This window comes from Macrobrachium rosenbergii, chromosome 53, assembly GCF_040412425.1.
Source record: "Macrobrachium rosenbergii isolate ZJJX-2024 chromosome 53, ASM4041242v1, whole genome shotgun sequence".
Lineage (NCBI taxonomy): Eukaryota > Metazoa > Arthropoda > Malacostraca > Decapoda > Palaemonidae > Macrobrachium > Macrobrachium rosenbergii.
In genome coordinates, this window is record NC_089793.1 from 7,786,767 (window position 1) to 7,804,152 (window position 17,386).

Consider the following 17,386-nt stretch of genomic DNA (forward strand, 5'->3'; position numbering starts at 1 on the left):
TTATAATTATATCTCATATATCCACACATGTGATAAACAGCTTCGGAAAAAAACGAACACTGTTAAACAATGAAATTGTGAAGGCGAGATATATCGTAAAAAAGCCTTTGTATTGTCTTTTTATTTAAACCATTAATGTTTTTCATTTGTATGTATCGGGGTATTCTGCTTCTGTGTGTTTTAAATTTTTTCTTCACTAATTTTTTTAGGTTACTCAATTGTAGTATAGTTTTTTTTTGTTCTTTTCGTATTGAGGTTTTTCTGTAACTTTTCAGTGCATGTTTTTGAAACTGTCTTGCATTGGAATAATAAATTTCTCATGTCGTTGGTTTTTATATTTTTCTTTCAGTAGATATTTAAAATCTCCGCATGGCATTTTTTCGTTACTCATATTGTTCTTTGTTATATATTTTCAGTTCATGTCGTTTTAAAAAAATGGAGTTGTATGTGTTTTTTGTTAGCTTTTTTATATATCTTAGTTTTAGTTTTCTGATATATATTCGTATTAAATGTCATTAAACCATGGGACTTAGTGAGTAACGATGAATCCGAACCGTTTCCAGTCAGTAACGTTCGCAAAAGGAATCCCTCTCTGTCTTCTGATATTTTTAGCGTGTCTAATATGACTGTATATTGATTAAATTTATTAAGACAGCAATATACAGGACTTATTAAAAGCTTCAGTATTTCTCAATACTTGGGGGAATTTTAGACATGCCTAGCATCATCGGTTTCCAGGAGATATTAGGCTATACTTGATAACAGAATATGTAGTATGAGGATAAACAATAATAATTTACCATATCTGATAATAGAACTCTTAGAAGATAATAATAATAATAATAATAATAATAATAATAATAATAATAATAATAATAATAATAATAATAATAATAATAATCTTTCCATGTCATTCCTCATTAGAGCCATTCCCAAACTTAGCGAACGACAGGGGGAAGCCGGACCTTTAGGGAGAAAAAACATAGAAATTTACATGTAAGAGTACCTTGCTCTATATAAGCATTTCCTAACAGATTCAGAGCTTTTAACACATTAACCTTTGCGGATGAATAAACAGCCGCTACGCCAGAACATAAAGCAACGGAATGTAAATAATTCGAGGCTATTTAAAATGCTGAGAGAAAATCACTGAAAGTAATGCATGGATACCATCGAGTTTCCTTTTAGGCTAATGGCCAGCAGCGCTAAAAATTATGAGTCTTAGTTGCCCAGCATGTGTGAATATCGCTGTTTGGGACGAGTCTTTTCTGGATATGTTCTAATTGCACGCGCGCACACACGCACACGCAATCATACATACACATATATATATGTGTGTATATATATGTATATATATATACTGTATATATATATATACATATATATATGTGTGTGTGTATTTTTACACAAAGACGCATGCATAATATTCAGATTCACATGAAATAACCCAGAGGCCATTAACCCTTTAAGTAAACAATCACAGACTAGAGTGAAATATGTGAATAAAAGAGAAAAACAACAAATAGTATATATATATATATATATATATATATATATATATATATATATATATATATATATATTATTCCATTTTGTTGTTGTTTCCATTTCTCTTTGGCTCGTTTCATATAAAGCTGAATATTTCTGTAAGTGTGTGTGTGTGTGTGTGTGTGTACAGGTCAGTACGTGTAAAGACCAGTATTGATACAACACAGACAGAGATGTGAATGCTACATATACATAAATGGCGCTCCTTAACACGCAGAACTGTACTGTAGAAACATAACTTGCTCTGGAACCTATCAAAATACACCCATACTGTACACTCACGCAACCACATGTTATGCCTAGCCAGAAAACGTTCCCCCACCCTCCGGGTTGAGGAGAACTTCCACTTTAAGGAATTCCGTAAGTGACAAGTTGAGCATTTCTTTCCAGAGATCATCCAGGTTTTGCCGCTGGAAGCCGCGGGAGGGAAAATCCCATCCGTGTCAACAGATGGCGGATAAAACCCTCTTTTACCCGGCTGAGGTTTGCATATTTGTAATTTGAAGGAGGGAGACGTGTTTGTGTCTCTCTCTCTCTCTCTCTCTCTCTCTCTCTCTCTCTCTCTGTTTGCGTTTTGAGGAAACTGGAGCGAGTTGTATGCATTTTAAAGTAAACAAACTGTTTCTGTGCATTTTCTATTTAGAAGAGATTGAAACTATTTCGATAATATTTTTTTCAAGGCAAACTAGAGCTATTTATATTAACTTTTATAAGACAAACTGAAATTAGTGAGATTCGTTTCGTACAGCAAAATGCGATTATTTCAGCTCATTTTGATAAGCTAATTGAGAGTAGTTTCATTTCTTTTTTAGGGTAAGCTAAAGCTGTTTTGGTTTCATTATTGTAAGGCCGACTGAAATTGTCCATTTTTCAGGATAAATAAAAATTGTATATGATCTGTATTTAAGGCTCAGTGGAACCAGTTTGTACCGTTTGTTATTCAGTTTATAAAGAGTTGGGTTCATTATTTTGGGACAAGTGAAATATTTTGTTTATAATTTTATGACAAACCAAAAAAAAAGTGTGGTTTAGTTTCTAGGAGAAACCAAAAAGAATTCTGTTGGCTTTTAAGAAACAAAAAATAATTTGTTTCTGTTTTAAGTCAGACCGGAATTGGTTTGGTTTATAAAATAAACCAGAGCTCGTTTAGTTTGGGGATTTCAGATTGGTTTGGTTTTCAAGACACAAAGTATGTCAGTAAAATTTTTTAAAACAAAATGAATGTTTGTAGTAAAGTTTTTTTAGACATCGAAGTTTTTATGTATTTAGGACAAACCTACAAATTAGGTTTGTTTTTTAATCCCAACTGCTGTGGTTTCGATGTTTTAATACCACCCTAACTAGATTGGTTTGGTTTTATGAAACACAAACGATAGATAATTCGTAAATACCGATTGAGTGTTGGTTTATCTGACGTTGTGTCTAGCTTTGTAGATAACTGGAAGTCCTCATGGATATTAGTATTGCAGAACAAATCGTTACCAATATACAGGTTCCATGGCCTTTCTTTTTTATTGTTAATACTTCCGACGCTTTCAGGATTTTGGTAACAAACGTAATCTGTGCCGCGTATGTTGAGTTTTTTTTTTTTATATTTTTTTGAAATATCAATATTTAACCTTTTAATGCAATTGAAGGGGGGAAGGGGTGGGGGGAGGGGAGGGGGTTTCCGGCTTCGTCGACTGCCGGAAGGCTTGTGTTGACACAACTCTTTCCGTGTACCCGAAAAAGCAAGAGGATCAAATCAAATACACAGAGGTTTACCCCTGTGGTCCTTCCTCGTGGCTTTTTCGGGACTTTTTCCTTTTTCTTTTAGCCTCCTCCTTCCACAAGGCCAGAGGTGTTTCCCTCAAAGGCAACGTCGAGAATGTTTGAAGGCGCAGGAGTCAATTCTTGAGCACACAAATTTTCTCTCGGTATTCCAGAGGAGGCCTTTCGCTCAATTAATAAAGATCGTAGGAGGAGCTGCGGTTTCTCAAATGGCGGAGGAAGAGGTTCCAGTCAAACTTCACTACGTAGCTTTTAGTCAGATGAATCGTTGTGAGAATTGCCTGATGTTGTTATCTTGTATATGTATATGTATGTATATATATATATATATATATATATATATATATATATATATATATATATATACACACACACACATATTACATATATATATATATATATATATATATATATATATATATATATATATATATATATATATAATATACATACTATATAAATCAGTGTGAAGTTTTAGTGTAGAAAACCTCCACAACATTGGGGTTTTTTATTAACAAACGAAAGTGTGCTCACCAGTTGTGCGTCGAACCCTCTTACACCCACTGTGTCCCTCACCAACGCCACGCACTCCCCACCCTAGGGAAGTAGTGCCGTGAGTGCACCTCACATGGTGCACTGTAGGCATAAGTTATGGTTCTTTGCAGCGTACCCTCGGCCCCTAGCTGCAACCCCTTCCTTTCCTATTACTGTACCTCCGTATATATTCTCTTTCTTCCATCTTTCTTTCCACCAGCTACTAAATTTCCCTTTCAGCACTGAATGCTATCGCCTTTCCCACACGCACTTTCGCTTCCCTTGGATATCAAGGTCATTCTTTTCAGCTCTACTTTCCCCTCAGTCTGCCCAGAACTTTCTGAGCTTTGCATGCCTCCTGTTTCGAGGCACTTTGGAATTAATCACTCTTCTCATCAACTTATCTGCCTCCGTTCTTCCGTGTAAGACAGAGGTGAGTGGCGCAGTGTGTAGCGGCTTTCTGTGTAAACTAATGACGACAGGTAGATATTCCTGTTAATTGATTTGAACACGATAACTAAATGAAACGTGAGCTTTGGAATTAATAATTTTAATAGTTGCAGGGCAGAAACGGGAGGAACGAAGCGACTAAAATGGTATAAATACAGATGAAGAAATGCGTTGATGCAGTGCTAACTCTCTCTCTCTCTCTCTCTCTCTCTCTCTCTCTCTCTCTCTCTCTCTCTCTCCACACACACACACACACACACATATATATATATTGTACAGTATATGTATGTATACGTATGTATAAATATATTAATATGTATATATATATATACATATATATATATATATATATATATATATATATATATATATATATATAGAGAGAGAGAGAGAGAGAGAGAGAGAGAGACCTGGTGTTAGTGAAGAAACCTGGCACGCTGCTTCCTGAAAGGAAGATATTCTTCTGAAGATCTTTTTCTCATCATTCAGAAATAAGGCTGTTTGTTTAGTAAACACCGCCAGAGGTGCAAACACTCACATTTTAATCTCTCTCTCTCTCTCTCTCTCTCTCTCTCTCTCGGAGACCCGGCCTCTTTAAATGAAGTATATATAACCTTTTTTAAGGAATATCAGGGAGCCTGAAAAACTGGGGAGATATTTCTTACGCAATGAAAGTCGACCGAGGTGAAACTTTACCTTAATGAAGTGGCGCATAATGACAAGAAGTTTCATTATTCAAATGAGAGAGAGAGAGAGAGAGAGAGAGAGAGAGAGAGAGAGAGAGAGAGAGAGAGAGAACTCATTTCATTAGAAGGCAGTGAGGGGCATAAACGCGGGTTACGTATCAGTTTCAACGTAGGATTTTCAGATTGTTTCAAAGGTTATAGAAAACGAGTCCTTTTTGCAAAAAAAAAAAAGGAAAATTAGCAAATGGAAACATATGCATATTTAATCTGTGTAACCGAACTGATTTTAATAATAGATGTTGAACTGCAGTGAGGCCTCATGGCGGAGTGAGTGGAAATTGAGTAAAATTCGGTCATTTTTACCGAGATTAATTGCCATTAAAGTTTAGAATTTTCCCTTAATTAACGTTTTCACCCATTCCTATAGTCTTACATCATTCAGGAGGCGGATCTGTCACCGACTTAGTCATGAAGAACCACTGTTTTCCTTCACTACTTTTTTGATTTTATATATATACACACACGGATATATATATATATATATATATATATATATATATATATATATATATATATATATATATATATATATATATATATATATATTCAAATCGAGTTTTCATTGGTCGTCGTGTATGAGCATACATACATCCCCCTATATGTACAAAAGCTCACGTTTTTGTCGGTGTAAACATTCCATTTTTACCCAAGAAGTTAATAACTCAGTATTTTATCAGCAGTATTTTATCAGCAATTTTGCCTCATTAACGAGATGTCCAAGGAAAGGATATAATTATGATCGTATAATTATGTTCGCATGCGGATGTACTATCAATTTGCATTGTGTGGCATGTTGAACAACTTCATGTAGTGTTAGTGATGTAACTCTGAGAATATTTACTTAGAACCTGTCACTTATTTTTCATAAGCCCTTCACAAATGTGTGATTTCTTGTCCCTAATGAGTTGTTTAACTACTTGCTATGTGCACATTCATTCTTTTTCCCAGTTTTTCGTAACTTTCAGCAGATGGGCGTTGTTGCCCCAAATGCTTGGCATTTAAGCCTAAACCTGATAATACCTTTTATTCCATTTTTATGAATTTGAGCTGCCAAGATATCTTTTCCGCGCTCTAATAGATTTTTTCCTTATTATTTCCGTACGGGTGTGTGACCAACCATTCCTCTGTTTACTTTTCGTCTTGTGCAAAGATTATCTATCTGTAAATAAATTGTCCCCAAAACGTACTGTGGATCATTGTATAGTAAAACTTTTCAGTCCAGTCTTTTCTCAGTTTTGGAAAGTCAAACATCCATTCTTATCTGTCGTGTTCTGAGTAACTTGTACCTATATGAGCTGCGCTTCTTGAGACACTACTTTTATTCTTTTGTTTTGTGTTTCATCTCAGAAGAAATTTCCATAGTATAAATTTAATATCTTTATTTTTTCAACCCACATAAACGGAGCTGTTGACTTTTCACTTTTGAGTGGCATATTACGAGGGGCATATCTTTAATAATCATATATTCTTTCATCATCTGTGTAATATGGAAATATTTTTATAATCCAGTGTAATCAGTATTTCCCCACCTCTTTCATAGAAGATTACTACAATTTCTGGAATATAATGTCAAGATTTCATGGAAGTATTCCTGGGATGTCTAGAGTCGTCAGCGTCATTTATAGCTATGACAGCTCTTCGATGAAATTCATGAAGGTCATATAATCCTTCATAAAATCCAAGAAAAAATTTGCTTGTAATTTATATTAACCTCAAGAAATGGTTAGTTTCAAACACAGAGGGCTGTTTTTTCTTCTTAGCTTACCTAATCTCGAGTCAAATAAGATTATGATGATAATTATAGTAGTAGTAGTAGAGTAGTACTAGTAGCAAATAAAAACGCATAATTTTAATCTGTAAATTCAAAGTAGTTTTACTGGAAAGACATTCGGAAATTTTAGTTAAATAAATCCAATCAACGGTTGATCAGAATTCTTCAGTATTCCAATCTTAAGGCAAAATAGAAATCAGAATTTCAAGCTTTTAGTGTGATTTGCAGTTTAGTGTTCATTGGTTTTGGTTTTTATTTTCAACTGTGTTATTATTTTATTAGTATTTCTTGGATATATTACGTATACAGACGAATGTTTTGCGTATATATTTTTAAGGAGTGCATTAGGCGCTTTCTGAACAGTCTCCTCGTATTTAAATGGTCGAATAGATTTTTAACGCTCGTTGCAGTGAAAAGAATGCTATTTTATTGAATCAGTTTCCGTATTCAGTTTCACTGTACAGTATTCAGTTGCATCCCGTTCATCTAATCTTCGCGTCAATTCTTTGCTCGTGCAGAGCTTTGATGTTGCAGGGAGAGATCTGATAGGTGTCTGCTTTTTTTTTTTTTTTTTTCAAAATCTCATTACTTTACATCATTTGCTAGTTAGTAAGTAAATTAATTCACTGGCAATGTCGGTGGAGTTGTTTGGAAATCTACGACAAGGTTTGTGAAATGCTGCAGAAAAATTTATGTATATCTCTGGAGCTGTAGGTGACAACATGGAGAAGTATCGAAGAAGTCTGAAAGGAATGGCGAAAGTCTGTGGGAATGTTTGTGAAAGTCTGTGGGAATGTTTGTGAAAGTCTGTGGAAGTGTTTGTGAAAGTCTGGGGAGGTGTTAATGGGAATTTAAGAAAATACCGGTGAATGTCTCCGAAATCAAGATAAAATTCTCGTGTGTCTGTTAATATTCTTGAACTGACAGCGAAGCTGTGAAAAAATTTGGTAAAAAACTGTAAAAGTGTTTGAGGTGTAAAGATGGTGGGGAAAATATTGAAAAGTTATACTGAAAAATATTTGGAAGTCATGAAAATACCTAGGAGTGTTAATGAAATTCTCCTATGTTGGAGAAACCTTTGGAAGTGCTTGCGGTGATATTTGCGACGCTAGTAAAAGTTCTGGGATATTTTAGATTACATCGGTGAAATGGTGTGGAAAGTCCCTCCGAAATGGAAGTATATGTATATGTGTATGTATATATATTATATATGTATGTATATATGTGTACATATTTATATATATATATATTTGCATATTCATACATGTATATATATATATATATATATATATATATATATATTATATATATATATATATATATATATATATATATATATATATATATATATATATATATATATATCACATATATCTACATATATACATACATGCATGCATGCATACACACATTACATATTCGTCGTCGTCCTTGTTCATTTTCCTGTGTTCACATATGAACATTCATCTGCGTAGGAATTAGCTACGTAACCTTATTCCATAAAATTGTATAGAGACCAGTTGTCTTGAATGATGATAATAACTCTTTACAACTATAAAACTTTATTTAAGGTTTTTATACCTTTACACGAGTCAAACTGGAATTCAAAGGCAACCGTTTCCCTTATTTTCTGTTGTGTCGTATAACAAAATGCGTATATTACTTACGTTTCTCAACATTAAGCAGTTTCCTTACATAATGTGACATTTCTTGTATTACAAGTGTTAAGCCACAAATTTCTTTTAAAATCCAGTTCACTATGTAGTGAGTTGGATACAGAAACGAAACTTGCGGCTTAGTATTTGTGAATAATCATATACATACACATACATGCACATACGTATGCATCTCGTATACATATATATATACACTTACATTTTCTTCTTCTTTTAACGTGCTTTTCCCATTTTTTGTATGGGGTAAGCATATACATGTGTAAACGGTGTACAAACTTTGCTGAACATTGCATATCGTTATACATATACATATGTATAACGGTATACAAACATAACTAAACGACACATACTTAGGAGCATCTAACACATCAATCGAATTATTATTCGACCACAGCCTCAGACGGAACAAGCCCGAAATCAGTGCAGGGCCAAAGGAATATCGAGGAATATCGTTAAGGGCGGGGCCCTCACGCCCGCGTCGTAAGCAAAAGTTGATTCACTTCCACGATTCCTAGTTATTCCAGTGCATTGTCATGCGGAATCACGAAGTAGAGATATTAGAAGGGACCTGTCTATGCCCATGGGTAATGCCTTGCCCCGGTTTACCCAAGTATATGGGCAAATATGTTTACACAGTATTATGGCTTCCTAAGTTTAGTGCCGCATCGTAGGAAATGGGAACACCGGAAGTGGGCCATACGGAAATCCCAAAATGTTTATTCTCCTTGTACATATATATATATATATATATATATATATATATATATATATACATATATATATATATATGTATGTACAGTATGTATATTTAAATATGTATATATATGTACATATGTATTTTATATATACATATATTATACATATATTTATGTATTATGTATATATTATGTATATATATATATATATACATACATATATTATATATATGTATGTACAGTATGTATATTTAAATATGTATATATATGTACATAATTATTTTATATATACATATATATATTTATATATTATGTATATATTATGTATATATATATATATATATATATATATATATATATATATATATATATATATATTTTTTTTCTGTAGCTCAATTTTTCTCTATGTTTTCCAACTGCGGAATAAAGCTCAAACATTTCCAAATTTTTTCCGAGTCAGTTTTTTTTTCAGAAAATATTTCCACCCAATTCAAGCAGTTCGAGAAAACAAAATATGAAGAGGTATTTTTGAGCGCTATTTATCTGATGTAGGAAAACCTTGGAAAGCAGATACGCAGAAGTGGGGTTGGTATGCAAAACGCATGAACAAAAATGAGTGTAAAGAGAACTTTGTAGTATATCGCAAATATTATTTTTATTTTCTAGTTGTCATATATATATATATATATATATATATATATATATATATATATATATACTATATATATATTAACTTATATATATTCATATATATGTATATATATATAATATATATATATATATATATGTATATATTATTTATGTATATATAAGTATATATGATATATATATATAAATACACATATATAAATATATATACATATATGTGTGTATATTGAATGATGATTGATTGAAGTTAAGTTAGCTGGCGTTATAACTTAGACAGTAGAATAAAGAAAGGTGGGACGAGTGACTCTCAATTCAAGGGGAAGGGAGGGTGGAATTTATAATAGACGGGAAACATGGAAACGGAAGGAATTCCTGAATTCCAAAGTGAATATTTTAAGGCCGCTTTATATCGAGTAGTTGTGTCTTCTGTGAACATAACAGCATTGTTAATTGTGAAACTGTTCAGGCCATTTTACGGTAATTTTCAGTACTGCGATATTCGCATATTCTTCCGTAACCATACGCTTTTTTTTTCTTCGTTTACGAAGCTCGGTATCATTTTAGTTTCAGTGATTTGTGCATGATTACTGTAGTTTATGAATTTCAAGGGTACAGGCTGCATGCACACGAACACAAAATTTCTTCTGTAACCATACGCTTTTTTTTTCTTCATCTACGAAGCTCGGTATAATTTTAGTTTCATTGATTTGTCCTTGATTACTGTAGTGTGATGAATTTCAAGGGTACAGGCTGTATTCACAGGGATACAGACGTTATGAAATGAGTGCAATTAGTATGGGAAAAAAATCATGCCATGTTAAATTGGGACCGCAGAGTTTTTTTTTTTTAGTCTAAGCTTTTAATCCTGTTCTCTATTTTGCATAAGAAAAGAAGGCAGGGATATGTCGTGTCGGAGTTCTAGGTCTTGAAAAAAAAAAAAGAAAAAGAAAAAGAAACTCGAAACTATGAACCATCGTTGACTGTAATTAGGATTCCGTATAACAAGGTAACCTAACCTTGGGAGTTGTCGAAATGATGAAGTCTATTTGGGGATGTTTCAGTTACAGCTTCTTGTAATACTTTTCAGAAACAGGTCAAAAGAAAAGGAAGGATTTTCATGTCAGTAATTTCTTTGAAAGTTATCTTGAAAAGTAAAATTTTACTTTCGTTTAACTCTGACCTCAGTGTGATCATAAGAGCGGTGTTTTTATCTTCCTGTGTTTTGTTAAGTCATATGAACAGGTACCCTGTGCTGTATCAATCATAAGTTAGTGAGTGTTACCTGGTACGTTAATAAGATTATAAAATCGTTTTAGAATTACGCCATAAAACTGATATAAAGACGCACTCATATTCGCTTTACTTTAGGGTGAGGTAAAGTTATTGCAACTTGATCTTATTTTTAGAGGTTATATGAGCCAACATATATTTTATATATATACATATATATATATATATATATATATATATTTATATATATAAATTTATATATACTGTATATATATGTATATTATATATATATATATATATATATATATATATATATATATATATATACAATATATATATATATATATATATATATATATATATATATATATATATATATATGCCCAAAAGTTAGCAGGTAACGACAATTCCATTAGCTGCCAGTGATCGTCTTTTGAATTGCATTGGGTAGATGTGATGTTTACTTAAAGGAAATTACTTTTTCTTTATGTAAAAGGGCATTCAACCCATGTTTATGAATATACATTGGAAACTGAATACTTGTCAACAGTGGATGAAGATACAAATCCATGAAATAAGGAGGAAGTTGCGAGGGAGCCCTAGGCTAAGATATCTAAAAACAGTTGTGTATAGTTCAATAACATATCTGTGCAATAAGATGTTTATCCAAACTGTGCGTTCACTGACGGCATCTTTGATTTATGTAGTCGTTTAACATGAGTACTGTCACTTAGACCATATCCCCTTGAAGGGCGTTATAACTGACTGAATAAAATATGTTCGATACTTTTGTTTACTAGTGATTCAAGTTGTTATGGAATAGTAAATAAGTTCGATGCCTTAGTTCGTGAATGATTTAAAGCCAGATCGACAATAAGTAGTGACAAGTAGTAATCAGCAAACTGTGGTAATTTGAAACGCTATGTTAGCAACAATATCAGTCACTGTATTGATGACTATATTGATGATAGAAAATAACAGATGATGACGATTCCTATTCTGACGATGCTCATGACGAATACTCAAGATAAATAATGCAGTTGTTTAGACACCTCTCTGTTCCACTTCCTGTAAACTGAACCGCGAGGTATGATTTTACCGTATCGAATTACAGTGGGGCGAGGGTGAAACACAAGAGGTAACCGGAGACTTACAGCAGTGAAGGAGGGTGCTCGATAAGACAATCTATTCTGAAATGTAAACAGGCAGCGCAGTAACTTTATCGCATGTAAGAAGGATGTCTCAATATTCCACATTTCTCTCTTCGCCGGAGGTTACAAACTGATTCTTCAGAAAGCAGCTCTGTTACTGTCTGTGGGTATTAGATTTTTTCATTTCCTGTGTGGTTAGGAAAAACCATGAATAGTTTTGGTGTTATTTATAAGGTGAAAGATAAATTCAGCGTTCGTCTTTCATCTGAGACAGTTTATGAAGAGTAACTGATTAAATGGCCCCCATGTATATTTTTCTCACTGATGCATTAAGTCATCTAGTAAGGCAGAATTTAAATTGTGCCCCTCTTATTCAGAGAAAGGCATCCAAATTATATTCTATAGGCCTATCTACTGCTATTAGTGCTGTGGGCATTGCTCTTTAGATCTTGAGTTTCGAGAGAGCCAGTCGGTTTAGTCAGTTCGATCTAGAAAAGGGTGCTCTCTACTTTCCTCAGTGTTTCCTGCATCGTTTAACCTGTCTCTTCCAGAAACCAGATTTGATACGAGTAGCTTTGTCCATCTCTGCCTTTGCATAAAAAAAAACACTCAAGCGAAACGACCTTAAAATTAGATACTATCCCTTTAATATGAAAATATCAAAAGGTAAATTTGAGCTGTTATAATGTCCCCGTCTTACCAATCAATATCGTTGCCGGAAACATAAACGAGAACGTAAATTGCATCTAAAATAAACTCATCATGTGACTCCTGGACAACAAGTTTGGCACCGAAGTTCCAATGGACGTCTAATGTGTTTCAGTTCCTTTTGAACGTTCCGGATTCCCCTCCTGGGAGACAACAATGGACCAAGTCACTTCATTTGCAGTGATATTGCAGAGGAGCAACGACTTGTCCAGAGTCATGTTTCTGTTCGACAAGTTTTCTGTTTTTGATGTATTGTGCACATCGAACACCGAAGACTCTCGTTATGGATGTTAGGCTAATCTCAGAGTTTCGATATGAAGGCATTATTGCTAGACGGCTGTTGTTTATTTTGCAAAAGTTTGATGCAGATTTCCTTCATATGTTTTCAACAATATCGTGGGAATAGGGGTCTTCGGCTAAGAATAACCTCCATTTGCGATTAAAAACCTTTTTATGCGCGAGTTTGATTGTTTTTTTTTATGTATGATGCAAAATTCTTTGTAAATATTATGAATGTGGATTTGTGTGTGCGTATGAGCGTATTTAGTTAAGTAGATGAAAGCTGCATTAAAAGCAAAATAGTACGGGTCTTTTCTTATTGTGTGTGTGAGTATGAGTGTGTGTGTGTGCATGTGTGTGTGTACAAAAATAAGAGGACGCTGTTTGTACGTTGTCAAATTACTGCAATCAAAATTTGTCACAGTCATTTGTATCTGAGTAATGCTATCCATTCCTATCGCGGATTTGTAGTTCCAGATATTCCCAGAGAAGGATATCGGAATTAGGATTTCGGGTTTTTTTTTCTATTAGATGCGTTTGCTAAGAGGGAGGCACAAGGTCAGAGGGGAACGGGAAAGGTCAAGGGTGAAAGAAAAGGTCAGAGGTAACAGGAAAGGTCATAGGGGTCTAAAAAAAAAATTCAGTCAATGAAAAGCTGCCAAAAAGAGTGATGTCAGGTACAGAAGGAATTACGCAAGGAAAGAGATACTGAATTACAAGCACGAGAGTAAAGAAAGTGGGCAGTCCCAGTTGCTGATCGCAAAGCTTGATGATACACATGCACTCTGTTCAGCTTTTCTTATGTATTTTCGGTTATTAATGTCTTGCTAATGATATATGGTTGTACTCACTAGCGAGAGGGGGAGGGCGGCGGCTCCTGGGCACGTACCCCCACTATGAAAAATAATGATAAAATAGTAATATTGAGGATTTAGATAATAACATAAATAACAAATATGAAAATGGAAAATATAAAAATCTATTAAAGAATATATATATATATATATATATATATATATATATATATATATATATATATATATATATATATCATATATACATATATTTATAATATGAAAATTGGTGGCCCCCCCATGAAATTGTTCTGCGCCCGCTAGTGGTTTTTACTTTTCCTTTCTTTTCTTCGTTTCTTCATTTTATCACAACATCCTGTTCTATGGTACACGCCTGGCCTTTGCTTGTTCCATAAAATACTGGCGATTACTGTTAGCACAGCATTAAGACGTTATGTTAACAGGCATTCAAAACTAAAGGCGATATTATGGGAGTTAGAGAGATTAGGCTCTACTCAGTAAGGCTAGTGTTACCAAAGCCACATTTATTTAATGCAGTAAAATAATAATAATAATAATAATAATAATAATAATAATAATAATAATAATAATAATAATAATTATATTGATAATTAAATAGCCAATTGATTTAGGAAGGAATCAGCATAAAAATATCGAAATAGTTTCTTGTATTAACTATTAGCAAAGATACGGAGAATAATACGAAGAAAATTTTTGTGCAGAATGGAAGAATAGAAACTTTAAATATGGAAGCAATGTAAATCGCATTTATTCTAAAAGATCGACTATAATAATTTGGGATTCTAGTTGTTTTCCTTCCATGAATTACCTTTACTCAGCATCGTGTTTATTTTGCCTTTCTTATTGTAATTGCCAAACATTGGTCATGTTTAATACTGCTATCGGATTCTTTACCAGCTTCCGTGTTTTGGGTACCTTTTGACTGACCAGGCAAAGTCCAGCAAGCAAATTTCCTTTAATACTATTATATCGGATACCAACTTTAGGATTATAGGTCCCTCTTGACTGACTTGGTAAAGTCCAGCAAGCAAGTTTCCTTTGATACTATTATATCGGACTCATACCAACTTTAGGATTTTAGGTACCTCTTGATTGACATGGCAGAGTCCAGCAAGCAAGCGTCCCTTGCTTGTACTGTACAGTAGACTCTCCAAAATATTCTGTGTCGTCACCGCCAGTGAATCTTGAATGTGGTCCAGACAGGTAACACTGCAAGTACTACAGACACCCTCGTAAACAAGAAGAGTATGTCGCTGTGCGGTTACTCTCCGTGCTTGAGGAGTTCACCTGCAAATATGACGTATGAAATATGAAGTAGATATTGATTTGCTGAAAGGTGATCTCTTGGAGGTATTATTGTACCCGAGTCGGTTTAATTGTGTTGAAAGGACTGTACAGCAGTAGATAGATGTTCCTGATATCCGCAAATTAATGTAATTGTAAATAAATGTCCACAAATGCATTTTTCATGAAACGAATTATAATTGTAAAGAAAAACGAATGAATGCCTATACAGCATACAAACACGTTTTGCTCTCTCTCTCTCTCTCTCTCTCTCTCTCTCTCTCTCTCTGTTTTCATCCATTACTGGCTATTTGTTCTGGAGAGAGAAAAGAGTAGCACAGAGCGAACCGGCGCGGCCGGGGGTTCGGGAAAAAGATGGTCTGATGCCCTCGTATCCTGTTGATTCTGATACTGCCACCTTTAACCGAGGTGCCAGGTTACATACATAATATAGGCTCTGGAAGCTTGTCTCTGCGGATCAGATGAAGCGGAAGGTCTTGGGGATGTCATACGGAATTCAAGGGGTACAGGGCTTCTCTTGCAGCGGAGAGGGGAATGGGCGGCGTGGGAGTGATGTGAGAGTAGGCGGCCAGAGAGAGAGAGAGAGAGAGAGAGAGTGATCTGTAGGAGTGGGTGGTGTTGAAAGTAAACTTTGGGAGCGGGTGAAATTGAGAATAATGGGTATAACTGGGTGATGAGATCGTGGTTGTACCGAGAGTAACGGGAGTGAGTGGGTGGTTTTGGGGGTGGTACTGAACAGGCGTGAGTGGGTGGTATGCGAGTGACTGGGTGGAACTGCTGGTTCTGTGAGTAACGGGCGTGTGTGGAGTGGATGAGATTAATGGGCGTGAGTGTGTGGAGTGGAAAATATTGAGAGTAACAGGCCGGAGTTTGTGGAATGGAAAGTTTTGAAAGTAACAGGCGTGAGTGGGTGGAGTGGATGGTATTGAGAGTAACAGGCGGGAGTTTGTGGAGTGGAAAGATTTTAGAGTAACGGGCGTGAGTGTGTGGAGTGGTTGGTACTGAGAGTAACAAGCGGGAGTTTGTGGAGTGGAAGGTTTTGAGAGTAACAGGCGTGAGTGTGTGGAGTGGATGGTACTGAGAGTAACAGGCCGTAGTTTGTGGAGTGGAAAACTTGGAGAGTAACAGGCGTGAGTGGGTGGAGTGGATGGTATTGAGAGTAACAGGCGGGAGTTTGTGGAGTGGAAGGTTTTGAGAGTAACAGGCGTGAGTGGGTGGAATGGATGGTACTGAGGAGGCAACGAGCCGGAGTTTGTGGAGACTTGGAGAGTAACAGGCGTGTGAGTGTGTGGAGTAGATGGTGTTGCTGAGTAAAGGCAGGGAGTTTGTGGAGTGGAAAGAGTGTGTGAGTATGTGGAGTGGTTGGTGAGCAACAGGCGGGAGTTTGTTGGGGTAACAGGCGGGAGTGGGTTGTGGAGTAACAGGCTGGAGGTGGAAAGTTGAGGTAACAGGCGTGAGTATGTGGAGTGGTTGGTACTGAGAGCAACAGGCGGGAATTTGTGGAGTGGATGGTATTGAGAGTAACGGCCGTGAGTGACAGGGTAGGCCTGGTGATACCGAGAATAAAGGGCGTACGTAAGTAGGTGATATTGGAGCGACTGGATGAAGCAGGTGGTATTGAGAGTAAGTACGGGAATTATGGGCATGAGAGCGACTTGATGGCGTGGGTGGTGCCTAGAATCACGAGGGAGTGGGCGTCATGAGGAGGAGGAGTAGGAGGAGGAGGAGGAGAAGGTGGAGGGGGAGGCATGAGACTGATTCGTTGATGTGACAGTAAATAGAATGGTAATTTGGCGTGAGAGTCCCGCGATTGGTTTGGGAAAGTATTGGAAAGTTCTCTGATCTAGGGGACAGGTTGCATAACAGTAAGGAAATGGGTTAATAGTGTAGTCAGAAGTAAATGACCTTCTTTAAATTGGAGTAGATACAGTGCCATAGTGATCTCTCGAAAGATGCATACCATAGATATTATCAGGCCGCGGTACCATGACCTGGAATTGAGATGTCACTCTTGGTCAAGTTTTACCAAGCTCATGATG